We start from the raw sequence: 16,246 nt of genomic DNA, 5'->3' as shown, positions 1-16,246 counted from the left end.
CAACTCAGCTCTTGGGAGGAGTCATGGGGCCTGGAAGAAGGGAGAAGTTGTGTTCTGGGGAAGGCAGGTCTCCAAGAGGAAGACAGCAGTCCGTGGGTTCGAGTCCCAGCCCAGCCACGCTTCATGGGACAGCTTCAAGACAGCCAGCCAGTCTCAGCGTCTTCTCTCCCTGGTAATGTGGGGGTTGCTGCTGGTCCTTCCCTCCTGTCCTTTCAGGGCCTGTGGCCTTGAGCAGCACACACATGGCGGCCAGAGGCAGGTGAGAGAGCTGTCCCTACTTCCCACCAGACAGCTTCTCTCTTAGGCTTTACTGCTTCTTCTGTCTTCCTTGCCTCCAAGAAGGTCCTTGTGCCAGGACCTGGCTGCTGTCACTTGTGGGGTCTCTTCCTGCTTAGGGGTGGAGGTAAACTGTCAGGTTTAGGATTTACCAAGACATCAGAAGGCAGCACCCATAACACTCCCCTTTCTCTTGCTACCTTGACTGGCTTGTGTGGTGCGGTTTCAATGTGTGATTCTGCTCAGAGACCCTGCCCCATGAGGCAGGGAAGAGACAGGCGGACCCAGTGGAAAACCTATCTCGTCAAGTAGGGAATGCTGTCTTAGTTACTCTCCTTATAGATGGGACAAGATACCCAATAGCCAAAAAGTAAAGGTGGAGGGGTTTATTTTGGCTCCTGGCTTCAGTCCCTGGCTCCAAGGCAGGCGAGGATGGCAACGAGGCACAGCGGAGGGAGCTGCGCAAGGCATGCTGACAGGACGCAGAGAGAAAGAGTCCAGGGAGGAGCAGGAAGGGAGATAAACTCCTCCGGGTCAGGCCCCCAGTGACCGCCTCCAGCCAGGTCCCACTTCCCAGCAGCAAGTCAGCTGTGAGCACATCAGGGGATGAACCCACTGAGGACAGCACTCCCAGGACGCCATCGCCGTCTAAAAGCCCCGCCTCTGGCCAAGAGGCTCTTGGAGGAAGTTCTGGATCCAAACCATCAGAAAGGTTGTAGCGCAGCAAGGACAGGAAGGAGGCCATCTAAGGAAATAGAAAATTCATTGCAAAGGCTGCATGGAGCCTGAACGTGGGCTCTTGTTCTTTCTGGGTCATTCTGAATCCCTCGGACCTGTGGCTCTAGCGGGTATGCAGCCCTTGCAGCCCAGCCTGAAGCTTGTAGGCCCAAGGGCAAGGCAGCTGCTGAGGGAAAACTCATCGATATGCTGCATCTCCACGTCTCACACGTCTCCCCACGGCCCGCAACAGGGTGGAGAAGGAGCCGCTTGGACCCAGCCCCTGCTCACGACACCTGGCCTGGGTGGCTCTCTAATCCCAGCGCCAGCTCCGTGACCAGCTGGTGGCTCTACTGCGTGCCGAGGGTTGCTGGGATTGATGACATCAGAGGACAGGTTCCTGTTGGCCTCACTCGTGTTCATTCCGGGGCCCAGGCAGAAAGCACAGAGACTGTCCTTGCCATGTTGTTCACAGCTGATGCAGAAGGCTCAAAATCTCAAGCCAAAGCCCAAGACTCCACTGAAGTCACATTCCACACTCACACTCCACTGACAGAGTAGGTCATAAGGCCAAGACCCACACCCTTGGGCTGGGGCAGTGTACTCTGCCCTGCATGGGAGGGGGCACACTGCTCAGTGACCCAGATGTATAATCCTATCACGCTGGAGAGTGGAGAATGGAGGCTGATGATCCACTTTACTATAACCCTCCACCTCCCAAGGCAACCAAGCCTGGGCCACTGGCTTCACACGCACACGAGGACAGCACGCTGTCTTGTCACCACTGGAGAGCTGTGGCTGGGTTAGAGGAGGCTAGAAGCTCACACATTCAAGCATTCCTTTGTCCCACATGTGCTTATTGAGCAGTTACTATGTTCCTGGCATTGAGTGAAGAAAAAGGATAGAAAGGATGTAAAAGCAGACATCCTACTGAACCTAGAGGGTGGAGAAGTGCCTTTCTCAGATAACCAACCAGAGTGACAGGCTGAAAAAATAGAGGAGAGCCACATGCTCAAGTGTGGAGGGCCACCTGGGAGGCTCTACTTGAAAGAGGAGCAGTTGCTTCCCTTCTGGCTGAGCCTGATTCTATTTCCATGTGTTGATACTTACAGAGCTAGGACTTATTCTTTTCCCTTCAGTTGGCTTTTAGCAATGCATACTGGTCAAGTCAAGGTGCTGATGGTAATCTTTGGAGATGGCAGGCTTGTTTCCCTGACCCCCTGTTGCTCCCTCGAGTGAACTGGGATGAGGCAAGATACATGAGCCAATGCTCCACGCTGTCGGCTGGGATTGAGCCTTGGAATAGAGGCTATGACTTCCTGGGTCTTGAAAGATTACACATCAAAGCTGAAGCGCCGACCCCAAAACATTAGATACTATCTCAATTGTGTTACGCAGATTATTCTTTCTGCACATACCTCTCTCTGCACACACGGCAGAGGTGACCTCTGGCCTCCCACCTAGCCCAGCTCACAGCACTCACATACTTCCCGCTATTCTCACAATCACTCAGCCTCAAGCCACTCCCTTCTTCACAAATGAATAAAATCTGGGTTCAGTCCTGAGTATAGGCCTTTGTTTTGGATAGCCGTTATTGTGGCTGGACTTGGGACCCCCTTGACTCCCCACCATTTTGGATATATTATTGTGTCTTTATTTTACACTATGGGTTGCACTAAAAGTGGTAGATTAAAATTAATTCATTACCATTCCAATAACTTTTCCATGGGATTACAAACATGAACTTCCTGGGTCATGACAAGGACTGGGAAGGGTTGTCTATACTTAAGTAAAATCCTGTAATTTAGTATTTTTCCCCTTTAGAAAATATTTTTTTGCTGCTCCCTCCACTGAAAAGGCCTGGTGGAGATGAGCACCTCCCAAGGCCAGACTGTGGTCTCTAAAGACCATTTCCCAGTGAAAGAAGCAGAGCTTTTTGGAGAAATGATGATCCCAAAGGTAGTTAGAGACAGCCTAGACTAGCCTGGGCCATTTAAAGCCAGAAATGAGACCATGAAAGACTGATGATCACATCAAAGGGAACCAGAGTTCAATTCGAAGGTTTCCACTCTGAGATGGGAATATTTTAGCAGCAGCATTAAAATAATGGAAGACTGCATTCAAACAAATCAACTGCATAAATTCCCTGAGCTCAAAATATGTAAGAAGAGATTATGGTTCTCTGCTAGAGGCTGCCAAGATTTTAAATCGTTGCTCCAAAATTTGGTAAATAAAGAGAAACTACAACATTTATTCTGCCTTTCTGGTCTGCAGAACTATATGCTGGGTAAGGGAATTGTTGTTGGGGGAAATTCCCCTATGGAAACGTTTTCACTGTGAAATGCAGAAGGAATGAATGATAACATTCCATACAGAATGCTTGATGAATATGGATTTAGGAAACAACCAGCCGGAGGCTGAAAGTCTTAGGAATATGTTGACCCGGAGCCTCATACAAGGGCGCCGGGGCTGCCACCAGCTACACCCACTGCAGATGAAGGGGTGTGAACCCGTAACACGGTCTTGCCTTAGAGAAATTGATCCTGAAGCTAATCAAGGCTTCATCTCTCACCGGTTTGTAGAAAATACAGAGGACTGAAGAACAGACACGACAAAGAACAGTCGGCCCCATCTGGAATGTGGGACCTCCGTGAGACAAATGATCTCACTTCTTCAACAAAACAATGGCACAGGAAAGGAGAGAAGAAAAGGACTGGGATCTGGTGCTTTAAATTTGTTTTTAATTTTTTTAATCCTTAGTAAGTTTATTGGTACAATTTGGATATAATGATCACATTCGTCGTAGAAAATTTGTGCCTGTACACAATATATCCTGATTCATGTTTTGTTTCCCAATCTCCTCCTGTCCCTTCAACCCCTCTTCCTTTCCTTGTGTACAAAGCTTTGTTCCCATTTTATCCTTCATGTATTGTTTTCTTTCTTTTCCCTCCCTTCCTCTCCCTCTCCCCTCTCTAGTTTCCCTTTCTTTTGAACAATTTCTTCATAGTTCATAATACCTATTGCACATTTTGGTCCTTATTTACACTTTCAGCTTCTCACATCAGAGAAACAATGCAATATTTAAACATGTGTCTGATTTACTTCACTTAAGAGTATGGTCTCAAGGTGCACTCATTTACCTAGAAATGTCTCAAGTTTGTCCTTCTTAATGGCAAACTAGTACTCCATTGTATTAAAAAAATTCTTTTTCATCCATTCCTCAGTTGATGTGCATTTGGGTTATTTTCAAGATTTGGCTATTACAAACTGTGCTGCCATAAACACGGACATTCATAAATTGCTGTAGTGTGATGTTTTTAATTCTTCTGGGAGGTACCCAGAAGGGGAATAGTTGGGTCAAATGGAACCTCTAGTTTTAGTTTTTTGAGGAACCTCCACTCTGATTTCCACAGTGGTTGCACCAGTCTACACTCCCACCAACAGTGGAAACGGGTTCCTATTTGCCCCATAGTCCCGCCAGCATTTGTTATGGGTTGACTTCTTGATGACAGCCATTCTTTCTGGGGTGAGACGGAATCTCAGTGTTGTTTTAGTTTGCATCTTTCGAATGACTGGTGATGTTTGTACATTGAATATGTATACAGACATGCATTTTATACGCACCTTTTCTCCACATCCATAGGCTGCATTTGTTGACCATTTCCTTTGCTGTCCAGATGCTTTTTAGTTGGATGCAGTGGAGAGTGGGAATTGTGGAGGAACCACAGAGACTTCAGAGCCGTGATAACTGGACGAGAACCATGAGTCTTCCTGGACCTTGACCTGGAGGAAAGCAACCTCAAGCAGTGCCTGTCAGAGAACGCACCTAATGTTAAGGAATAATTGTGATCTTTGCTCGGGTGGGCGACAGCATTGCGGATGCATTTCTAAAGAGTCCTTATCAACTACAGATGCACACACAGGTGAAATGCCAGGATATGCGGGGACTGCAGGCTCCAGACCCCAGAGGGCCAGAGTGACACGAGGCATGCCTGAGTTTTCATTCTCATTTTCCCATCTATACTGTGCATGCTTTAAAGCTTTCATAACTACCCATGCAAAAGGAGCGCACGGCATGTGCTCCAGATGGTGTGACGTGCGACCTCAGCTCACCCGCGCCTGCCCCCAGCTGGCTGGGCCCTTCCCTGTAGGCTTGATGAGCCGACCTCCAGAGTGGCTGCATGGCTCTGATGTGTGGCATGGGACACTCACAACAGACCGCTCAGGACCCTCACCCACACCTGCACAGCAAAGGAAACCATCGGCACAACGAAAGGCAACCTATAGGTTTGAAGGAAAGGTTTGCAGAACATGCATCTGATGAGGAGCTAAAATCCAAAGTAGATAAGAAACTCACCAATCAATAACAAAAAACTAAATAACCCAATTTATTTTTATTTTTATTTTTTTATTTTAAAAATAAAAGGAGGAAAACATTAATAGACAGACAACCTTTTACAAAATAGCAAAAGAATAGTACAGACAAAGCAGAGTTACAAAGTGGTAGGAAATTAACAATGCTTGTTGTATTACATATTGATACTTCAAAGTGGTTTCTCATGAAAACAGAGAGAGACATGCAATACTGATCAATCCAGGACTCATTTTAAATGTGAGATAAGCTATCAAATAGACAGTTTTCCTAAAGGGTGTACAAATGGCCAGGGAGGATCAGGCAAGGTGCAGGGAAATTGATGCCTCCACGGGACAAAGAGCACAGATGCCTTGTTGCAAGGTGGGTAAACTGAGGCTCCCCAAAGTGCAGAGACACTTCCACAACAGCTGCTCGGTCACGGTACTAGCCTGGGTTCTGCCGTGACACCTGTTCTGGTGCTCAGCTTTGTCCCCGATGTGCTGCCACAAAGATGCTTCTGTGATTGAACAAACTCCTGAGCGAAGAATAGACCACAAAGCAACACAATCATCACAGGGGTCTAAAAATAGGTCTACGTTGTTTCACATGATTGATTTCAACATCCCCAAATGTCACATAAGAAAAGGGGTAACTAAAGAGCCAGTCCTTCATGCCACAGCAATACATGTCCACACCCATGCAAGGCCCCGGTCTTGCCTTCTCTGCCCTGCCTTGGACTCATTGACTGCAGAAGTCTAAGCACACAGATGCACGTGCAGACAGGTGTGTGTGTTCCGTGTTGCTGCAGATAGAAACAGCTCACAATCTTGGAAGAACAATCTGCTTCAATTTGGAATGGCACTTGTAGCCCAGAGCAGAATCTCATTTTTGAAGATAATTGGCGTTTCCTCCCAACCACAAATATTTTAAATATTTAAATAGGTTCAAGAGCACATGGACAACTCCCGAGGCCCATGTCCCCTGTGAGCATGGGAATCTGGTCTTTCTCACTTTCTCTCCCTTTCTACTCTCTCCCAGAGCTTTTAGAAGGCCACAGTAAGAGCCATAGGATTGTCAAGATCTTAAAAAATAAGCTACCTAGCTATCAAGTAAAAAAGATATCCATCCCAGCCAGGTGTGATGGTGCATGCCTGTAATCCAAGCACTGTAGGAGGCTGAAGCAGGAGGATCCCAAGTTCAAACCCAACCTGGGCAACTTAGCCACTTACTGTCTCAAAATAAAAAACAAAAAAGGCTAGGGAGGTAGGTCTGTGGAAAGTCCCTGGATTCACTTCAGTACTGGGGGAAAAAAGATATCCCTCCCTTCTTTTTGGTGTAAAGAGCGAGGTAGGAAATATTTTTAGTTTCCCTTGCCAGGAAGCTGGCAAGAAGAAAGCTGGCTGAGTGGCGAAGATTCCCACCGAGCAGGTAATCTGTCCGGCCAGGACCAGATGGTTGGAAGGGCTCGTGATGCGGTAGAAGCGTCCTCCATCTAGGTCAGCACTGAGTCCAGCCCAGGTCGCAGATCACAGAGTTGTTCGGTGAGACGTGTGTTGGGAGTGGGGATGGGAACGAGAGGTTGTGAGAGGCACAGGGCATCTGAACTGGGTCTATGTTGGCTCTGTTTTTGGCAGACTTCAGTGTCAACCTCTCTGACAGGGTTGCCTGGAAGGAGAACTTTCCATACAGGGCTGATCGGAACTGTGGGTCTGTCCCTAAGGATTACGGTATCCCACTGGCTCCCAGAACTTTAAAGGAAAACATAGTATCTAATCTAAACTATAGTGCAAGGAATCTCTTCAGTATACGAGGGATGAGAATGTAAATTATTACAACATTTCTACACATCAATTTGACCATATAGATCAAAAACTCCTAAAATTTCATGAACCATTTGCCTAGTATTCTAATTCAAAGAATTTGCTGTAAGGAAATAAGCAAGGATTTGCTCCAAAACCTTGTTTATAGTATTTTTTAAAAATAGAGTAATGGGGGCCGGGGATATAGCTCAGCGGCACAAGGCTTTCGTGGCAAGTGCAAGGCCCTGAGTTTGATTCTCAGTACAAAAAAAAAAGAGACAAAAAACCAGGATAATGAGCTGACTATAATGTCCAACAATAGAGGATTTTTTTTTTAATGCTGATGCAATGGAATATGTTCGGTCATTAAGAACAATAATGCTGACAAAGATGTCATGACATTGCTAAGTGACAAAAAGCTGGTCTAAAATAGTCTAACTCCCAAAGCTTTGCATACGCAGGTGCATAGCCATTATGCAGATAGAACATCCATACCTGCATATGTGGTTAGAAAAACATGTGAAAAGTTAGCCACAGTTATCTCTGAAAAACAGAGCAAGAGGCAAATTCTTCCTTTTTACTATCTCTGTTTGCTGAGTTTTTTATAATAAAAGCGTTTGCTCTTCTGTTCTCTGGTGAAAAGTTCTGTAAAAGCAGAAATAAAGAGCTGCTCAGAGGATTCCACACAGCGGCCACAGGGCAGGGGTGGAGGTGTGGTCACCGGAGCAGGTCTGTCCAGGGAGGGAAGGGCTGGCGGGCACTGTGTCCCCTCTCACAGGAGATGCGTCTACAGAAATCAGCCCCAAGCCCCTGGGAAGGACCGGGAAGAAGCCCCTGTTCTCCCCAGCGACCGCGGGCCCCTCCCAGGCAGGATCCAAGCCAGGCCACCGTTTCTGTCTCAGAAGTTACTCTTCTTGGCTTATCCGCACTCTCAACACCGAAACCTTCATTTTCCTGATCCCTTGAGAAGGTTCTTTGAACCTCTGAAAGGAGCCCACACAGCCCTCGAGGGAGAATGGAGCGTGAAAGCACCCCCAAGCTCTCTGCTGCTCCCTTCAGAGCGCAGAGGTCTGTGCTGGGCGGGGGCACGGAAGGCGCCCGGCTCTGTGGCTGGGGCTTCTTGTCCTCTTTGGTTCCCTGTGGCCACTAGGAAATAAATTGGGGTGTCTTATACGACTTCAGTTATTGGAAGCAGTGGGCCCCCCTCTATGCCCCAGGGCACCACACAGACCGATGGCCAAGTTTCAATAGTAAAGGCTCACAGAGTGCCGCGCGGGGAACAGCAGGCAAAGGACAGAGGAGGCTGGCTCTGAAAAGCTCCTCAGATTCCCGCCAGGACGCAGGCTCCCGACTCGGGCTTCTAAGTGAAGGAGAGGCAAACTTCCACGTCATTCACACCAGCACTGTTTAGATTTTAATCTACCTGAAGCGTAGCTCGTGATGTATTTAAGGTGGTTGCTATATTTTCTTGGTCTCACCCTTTGAAAATAGCGATTAGCAGCTGACCCCTCTCACACTGGCCTTCCCATCTGTGTCTCTCCCTCTCCCAGCTCCTGAATCACTCTGTCTCCCTGCGCTCACCTGCATCCTTGGTCCAGCAGGGTCAGGGCTCTTCCGGCAGGCTCCTCCCAGTGTCACCAAATCTATTAGGACATCAGAGAAAGATGGTTTTATAAGACAGGAAATAAGTCCCTTGCCCAGAGAGGAGGGAGGAGGGGCGATAGGCCTTAAAAGTCTTTAAACCACAACATCGGACGCTGCTTTTAAAGATCCAGAAAGACCTCTAGTAAAATTTTACGAATGATTTTTTTTCTTTCATACACACAGAAGGATTTATTTGAGTCTCTCATTTCCTGTTTCTCTGTGTTTATTTTATGATGAAACACCCTGATATGATAAAAGAAGCTTGTGTCGTACTAATTTTACTTCCCAAAGATTTTATCTCTGACTATGTTTTATAGCTTCTCCGAAGTTCTGATTTCTTCCAGGCCATTCTTTGCTAGAAAGAGTATTACACTGTTTTTTTGGTAGCTGCTGAAGGTACTGGGCTGTGTGTGTGTGAAAATAGACATCTACAACATGAAATGTATCATTTTAAGCATTCTACACACACAAGTCAGTGGTATTTGTGTTTCTGTCGTAGGACCAGCAGCATACCCACGTCCACAGCCTCCCATCTTCCCCGGCTGAAACTGCAAACCCATGACACACCAACTCTCCGTTCCCTCCTCCTGCTCCCAACCTGGAAGCCCTTATTCTATGTTCTGTCTCTGCATTTGCCTATGCTGTGTACCCCATATAAATGCAAGCATCCAGCATTTGTCTTTTGTACTGGTTTATGCCCCCTAGCATGATGTCCTTGAGGTTCATTGATGTAACATATGTGAGGATTTCCTTTCTCTCCAAGGCTGAATAGTATCCCATTGTATGTACAAGATGCAATTGGAGACTGCTAAATATTTAATTAAAAAAATTTTTTTTACAGTAAACTATGAGGTATGACTGTCTTGAAGTTCTGAATTGATCCAAAACGTTGACCTTCTATGGTCATGTTGATTTTGGGGAAGAGGCAGAAGTTGCACAGTGCCAGAGATGGTGACTGAGGCACGTGGGACGTGGAGCCATGTTTTTATTGGACAGGAACTGCTGTGCCAGAGTCGATGTGTGACCCAGAGCAGAGTGTTGATGGTGGGGGAAAGCGCTGGCTCGGTGCTCAGCTGCTTCCTGCCCACGTCGTTTCTCAGATGCTCTCAAAGGCCCTCAGAGCTCCCGGCACCCACCGCTGCACTCAGGGTGCAAACTCGACTCATGCAGCTCCATCAGGGCCAAAAGCACCGTGGCTGCTCTGCTGGGCCTGGACCGATGCCCTTTTGCACAAGGAGAGCTGGGTGATGTCCACTGGGAACTCTGAGCCTCAGTCTCAGGATCACATTCAGGGGCCTAAACTTCATCTCTACCGTTATATCATAAAAGCAGGAGTCTGAAGTGCAAGATCCCCAACTCCAATATAGTCGACAAAATTTCACGCTGGTCACGTGTTTGTGACCCGTGATTTACGGCACACTCTAAAACACACCTCCTCTCACCTGTAGCTCACGACCCGCTGACTGCACTGAACAGTCTGAAACTTGTCACACCTCGTTACTAAGGTTTGTCCCTCTGCTTCTCATACTCAGACAGGAAAGAAGATTCCCATCTTTCCGTGGGATGGCACTTGGCAGAGTATTCATTGTATTTTTTAAAAATCACACTTCATAAGTATCTCCTCATGTTACAGACTCACAAACACATCTTAGTGGGTTTACTTAGTTCCCTACTATGTACAGTTTTTATTGTTCCCAATTTTTCTCTATTGAAAGCAGTATTATAATGTACACCTTCAGAAAGCCTTTTATAAATTGTTTTCTTGGGCTGGAGTCTAAGAAGCAGGATTATTAAGTAGAGGTATTGAACATATGAACATCTTTTATATGTTGCCCACCTAATTTATGAAAGAATTGGTACCAAATCGTATGCCTACTAGCAATTTACAAAAATGAGCACCATCATATAGATGCTAACCCAGTTTTTCTTACTGGACAGTTTTGCCCCAGGACACATTTGGCAGTGTCTGGAGACGTTTTCAGTTGTCCTCACTGAAGGGTACAGAGGCGTCTGTGGAGAGAGGCGGGAGGTAGCTACTGAGCATCTTGCAATGCAAATTATAGTCATAGGCAAAAAAGGATGCTCAGGCCAGAATGCCAGTGCTACCATGGCTGAGAAACTAACCCTCTCTTGGCTCACAGTCCTCTGAGAGACAAGCAGAGCATTTCGCCAGTCCAAGTTCAGAGCTCAGTGGTTAACTGCTGTTTGTGCAAACAGTGTCCCATGACGTCAGTGTTGAGAATTCATCTAGCACCAGCTCTGTGTGTGCCTGTCCAGCTCCAAGCTCCCTTGGCTAGCTCAGGGCACAACTCCAACCTCACTTCTTGTGGGGCCCAGGAAGTCCTACTAGTTGGCTGCCAGCAGTCTTCAGGGTGCACCAGTCACCGATCAGAAAAGTTCTAACACAAGCGCACTTTCTGGAATCCTATGTAAATTTACCCCCACCCCTATCCCAAATCCATGTAGCCCCTGAGCTACACACTTTGCGAGGCTTTGGGGAAACAATATCTAAATCTAATTTGTGATAGTGACTGCTAGCTTCTCCCAATGTCTGTTCTCCTTTTCCTCTATGATTACAGAACCTCCAATTTGTAGCAGGTCAGTGGTTTCTCATAATATATATCCACATTGCCCAGACTCTCTTGCAGCTATACAATTGCTTAGAAGTGGAGATGCTGAATATGACTTCTGGTGGTACCATTTTGGACAAGTGGCAAAAACACTGACCCAGTGGTTTGAACTAGTCTCATCTTAGACCAAGAAGTGGAAGACACATTTGGAGGGTGACAGAGGAAAATGGTAGAAGGAATCCCAGTCCTTGAAGTACTGTATGCTGTACCATGTACATCCAGGCTTCATTTAGGGAGAGTGAAAGGACCTATGGTTAATTTAAGACCCTGCTATTTTGGTCTCTGTTACAGCTGAACCTAATCCTAACTCATATATAACCCAACTTCCTCATTTGAAAGATAAAAACAGAGGGCTGAATGAATTAGAGCAGGCTTGGTTCATGGGGCTTGTTCTGTCAGCTGTCTGGGAGTTTGCTGAATAAGATGAAGAATGCATGAATCATTTAAGGGAAATGGTATATTTTTGGATACCTTGTAAGATTCGTAACACAGAAAAAGACAAGAGACTTGAATTTGGAGGAAAGCAAAGGTTTCAGAATATCTGGGGTGAGATTTAGGGCATTGTCAGAAAGTGGAAAATAAAGCATTAGCCCTCATTTTTCAGGGTTAGATCTTCTGAATCTGGGAATAGTTAAAAACTCTAACAACACCCTTGGTGATGTAATGATCCAATTTTAGCAATTGGCATTTCTGAATGCAGAAACTGTTTATAGAACAGCGTAATTAGTAGACACTTCATGGAAATGATTGTGGCTGGCTCAATTATTCCTTAATAGATTGGCTGGATCAGGAGACTGCTCCGGAAAGAGACTCACCATTCTTTTCTCTGCATCCAGATAGGTGAACATAATTTATTAAGCTAATCTGCTTAGTTTTATTTCACTCACAAAGGAAATATATGCACTTTCTTAAAGTGTACACATTTCTTTCCCCTAGGGTATAGCAGGTAAAGAAAAGAGATGAACCAGTCCCCTCGAATTAGCAGAAAATTGTGTCTGCCTGTCACCTAAGCAATCAGTCACTCAGGACAATTTTGCCAAAACACCCCTTGATTCTGTGAAAAATTCATCAGCTGTGATATTTGACATCCCACGGCCTTTCGCTCATGCTTCCCGAATGGGGAACAGAAAGTCTTGTTTTCTTCACTGCCTGTATTGACAAAAACCCTGCTGCTGGCGAAGCTTTGATTTCACAGAAGTAGCTGTCCATCTTTAAAACTACCTGCCGGGCACCTTGACTCAAGCTCATCGTAGACTTCTTTGCTGATGTGAGTTTCCATTGCCTAATGGAGCTTGGACAGCCAGATGAAAACCCAGCCCCATGGAGGAGAAGAAACAATTTGAAAGATAATCATCAACTGGCATTCTTCTTTTTCTTCTTCCCTGTGCCCAGAAAATGGTTTTTCTTGGCTCTGCAAGGAAATGGAGCAAACACCTGGTCCAGACTTGCTTAGGGCCTTTTTTCTAAGCAACTAATTCTTGATGGAAAATATGCTTAACCACACGGGCTCCCAGCAGAGAGAGGGAAAAGCACCCGTTTATCCTGTGTGTTTGATTTTGTTATAGCCTGTGGGAGGCCAGATTAGACAGGTGAGCCTCCTGCGGTGTTCACGGCAGCAAAAGCTTGGCGAGGCTGGATGTACTGTTATTTTACCGCCCCAGAACCTGGGCCAGAGCCTTGGAACAGGCGTCTGTGCTTCTGAGAGCTGTCTGCTTTGTAGAAGAGAGACTCAGAGCTGCACCAAGTCATGACCTGTTCAGCCAGGCGTGGGTGACCAGCCCGTGTGCATGGGACTTTGGTGCTCAGTTAGTCTTCTTGTCTGTGACTGGCCTGCTTTCAGAATTCACCGCTTTCAGCAGGGCGTGGTGGTGCACATCTGTAATCCCAGCACTCGGGAGGCTGAGGCAGGAGGATTGTTGTAAGTTCAAGACCAGCCTGTGCTACAAAGTGAGCTCAAGGTGAGCCTGAACTGCATAGCAAGACCCTGTCTCAAAAAGACAAAAAAAAAAAAAAAAAAAAAGGGGCTGGGGATTTAGCTCAGCGGCAAAGCGCCTGCCTGGCAAGCGCAAGGTCGTGAGTTCGGTTCCCGGTACCGGAGAAAAACCAAAAAGAAAGAAAAAAGTTTTTCCCTTTCTTTCACACCTCAATCTAGCCTGTTCCACCTTCATAGGAGCTGCCCTGCTCTGCCTCTGCCTGATGAGTCAGTCCTTTACTTTGACCGGTGAGGCCCTGCTCCCTCAAGACCCTCGGTTATACCCAGCGCTTCTCAATGGTAGGTTCAGTCCCAACACTCTTGTCACTGGAAATCAGGCAGTGTAAGGGCTAACACCACAGAAACCAGCAGATCCTACAAATAGCCAGTTATTAGACATTAACTCCACACCACTGGATTCACTCTTTTCCCAAAGTCACATCCAGTTGGAAGTGATTTCATTTGGGTAAATGTTGAGCTCTAGTCTCAGCTTGGAATAGCAAGAAAGGCAGTGCTGACCTTGGCAGCGTTGCATATGTGTGCCCAGTGCGGCCTTGCTTGGTTTTTGCAAGCACAGTCTCCTCCAAGTTGTCCTTCTCCCCTTCGATCTTTCCCTGGGCTGGCCTTCCTCCAGCAGGGGCCCCTGGACCTCTCTTGTTCATTCTCCCCAATCATAACTTCCCACTGTTCCGTTCACCTCGACTGAGTGGCTCAACGCATCAAACTGGGAATGGCTCTGTATCCTATTTCTGTTGTTTGAACACACTTGTGACAGAGAGACCAACATCACAGCCTAAAGAGAAAAGTTGGGGGGATTTCAATCACACTGACAAAGCTAGCAAATATTTAGAGAACAATGGAGCCAACTGTTGTCCCTTACATAGAACTCACGTGTTTACTTCAGTGAAGAATTGCACAAGGGTGTAGCCACTTTGGGTAACAGTCTGGCAGTTCCTCAAAACATTAAACAGAGTTATCACATGACTTAGCAATTCTGTTCCTAGGTAAACACCCAAGAGAGCCAAACACATATCTGTACAAAAACTTATATGAGTGTTTACAGCAATGTAATTCACTATAGCTGAAAACTGAAAGCAACCCAACTGTATAGAACTGATGAATGGATAAATAAGCAACATTTGTTCTACCAAGACAATGGAATTTTATATAACCACCAATAAGGAATGAAGTAATAGAACATACTAAAGCTGGGTGAATTTTAAAATAGTTAGAAATATTATGCTGAGTGAAAACAGTCAGACACAAAAAGGTGCATAGTGTGTGATTCCACTTGTATGAAATGTCTAGAATAGTTAAATCCACAGAAATAGAAAGTAGAGGTGTAGTTACCAGGACGAGTGTGAGAGGGATTGGGATGACTATTATGGGTATGGAGTATCTTCTTGAGGTGAGGGATATGTTCCCACATTGAACAATGGAAATGGCTGCACAATTCTGAATAAGGTAAAGACCACTGAGTTGTACACTTTGGATAGGGGAATTTTATAATATGTGAATTGTATCCATAAAGCTCTTACTTTATTTTACAAGCAAACATGCACTAAATACATGCAGATAGTGTTTCATTTTATCATAGTCAATATGAACAACTTTACCTAGCTAAAGAATAATAATTTAAAACACAAAGAAATACACACTAAAGATGACTAGGTTTGATTTGAACAAATTGGTTGTAACAAGGCATTTATTATTGAAATGACTTTTTGATACATTAATCTGATATCAATCAAACAACTGATCCATCGATCAACTGAGTGCTCTCTCTAACAATCTATGGACAAAAGTACATATTTTAACACACAATGACAGGCCAGCTTTGATTAGGTTTTGGTTTCAACAAACTAAACCTCAAAGACACTTGGAAAAGTTTGAACAAAACCCACAGCTAACATCATACTTAGCAAGGTAACTTGATGCTTTCCCGTTAAATCCAGGAAGAAAGCAATGATGTTTATCATTCCTTTTCAACATTGTGCTAGAAATCCTAGCCTATGCAATTAGATAAGAAAAGGAAATAAAGGTATACAGATTAGGAATAAGGAAATAATTGTCGTTGTTTGCAGAAAACATGATCATCTGCATAGAAAATGTGAAATGACAAGAAAAGTCTTGTGGAACTAACAAGTTTTAAGAAGAGATTAACCTGTAAGTTCCCACACCAATCTTCCACATGTCTCACATTGGAGAGATGCAGGGCATGGCAGGAAGAAGTAAAGGGAGTTTGTCTCCAGTGTGATGTGAAAGGAACCCTGCAGCCTCAGCTGGCTTCTCAGGGGATGGGGAAACTGAACGGAGAGGCCAAGTGGCCCCAGAGCAGAAGTGATTGAGACAAACTTGGAAGGGTCTGTGGTGCCAGCAAAAGGATCAGAGAGTTAAATCAGCCTAAGAGAATGTGAGTTATGCAGCAGATGAGACAGCAGGCACAGCAGCCGGACACACAGACCTATGATTGCTGCCCACCCAGCAGTCCAGCCAGCTTCTCTATGGCAGAGACTGACAAGAAACCAATAGCTCTTGCATCTTTCCAAAAGCCCCACACCCCTCAACATCAAAGGTGATGCAAAGTACAACTCTTCCTTGCAGTTAGAAGGCACATGGAGGAGCACAAGGGGAATAGAAAATCTCCCCTGTGTTAGTCAGCTTTCTATAACTGAGGCAAAATACCTGAGAGAAACTTAAAGGAAGAAAAATTCTATTTTTTTTCTTATGGCTTTAGCGGTGTTGGTCCATGGTTAGCTGGCTCCATTGCTATTAGCAATGGTGAGGCAGAAACATCACGGCCAAAGGGCTTGGTGCAGAGGAAAGTTGCTCACCTCATGGCAGCCAAGAAGCA

This window comes from Chinchilla lanigera, unplaced genomic scaffold (assembly GCF_000276665.1).
Source record: "Chinchilla lanigera isolate Chin_1 unplaced genomic scaffold, ChiLan1.0 scaffold00019, whole genome shotgun sequence".
Lineage (NCBI taxonomy): Eukaryota > Metazoa > Chordata > Mammalia > Rodentia > Chinchillidae > Chinchilla > Chinchilla lanigera.
Note: the sequence above shows the minus strand (reverse complement) of the source record.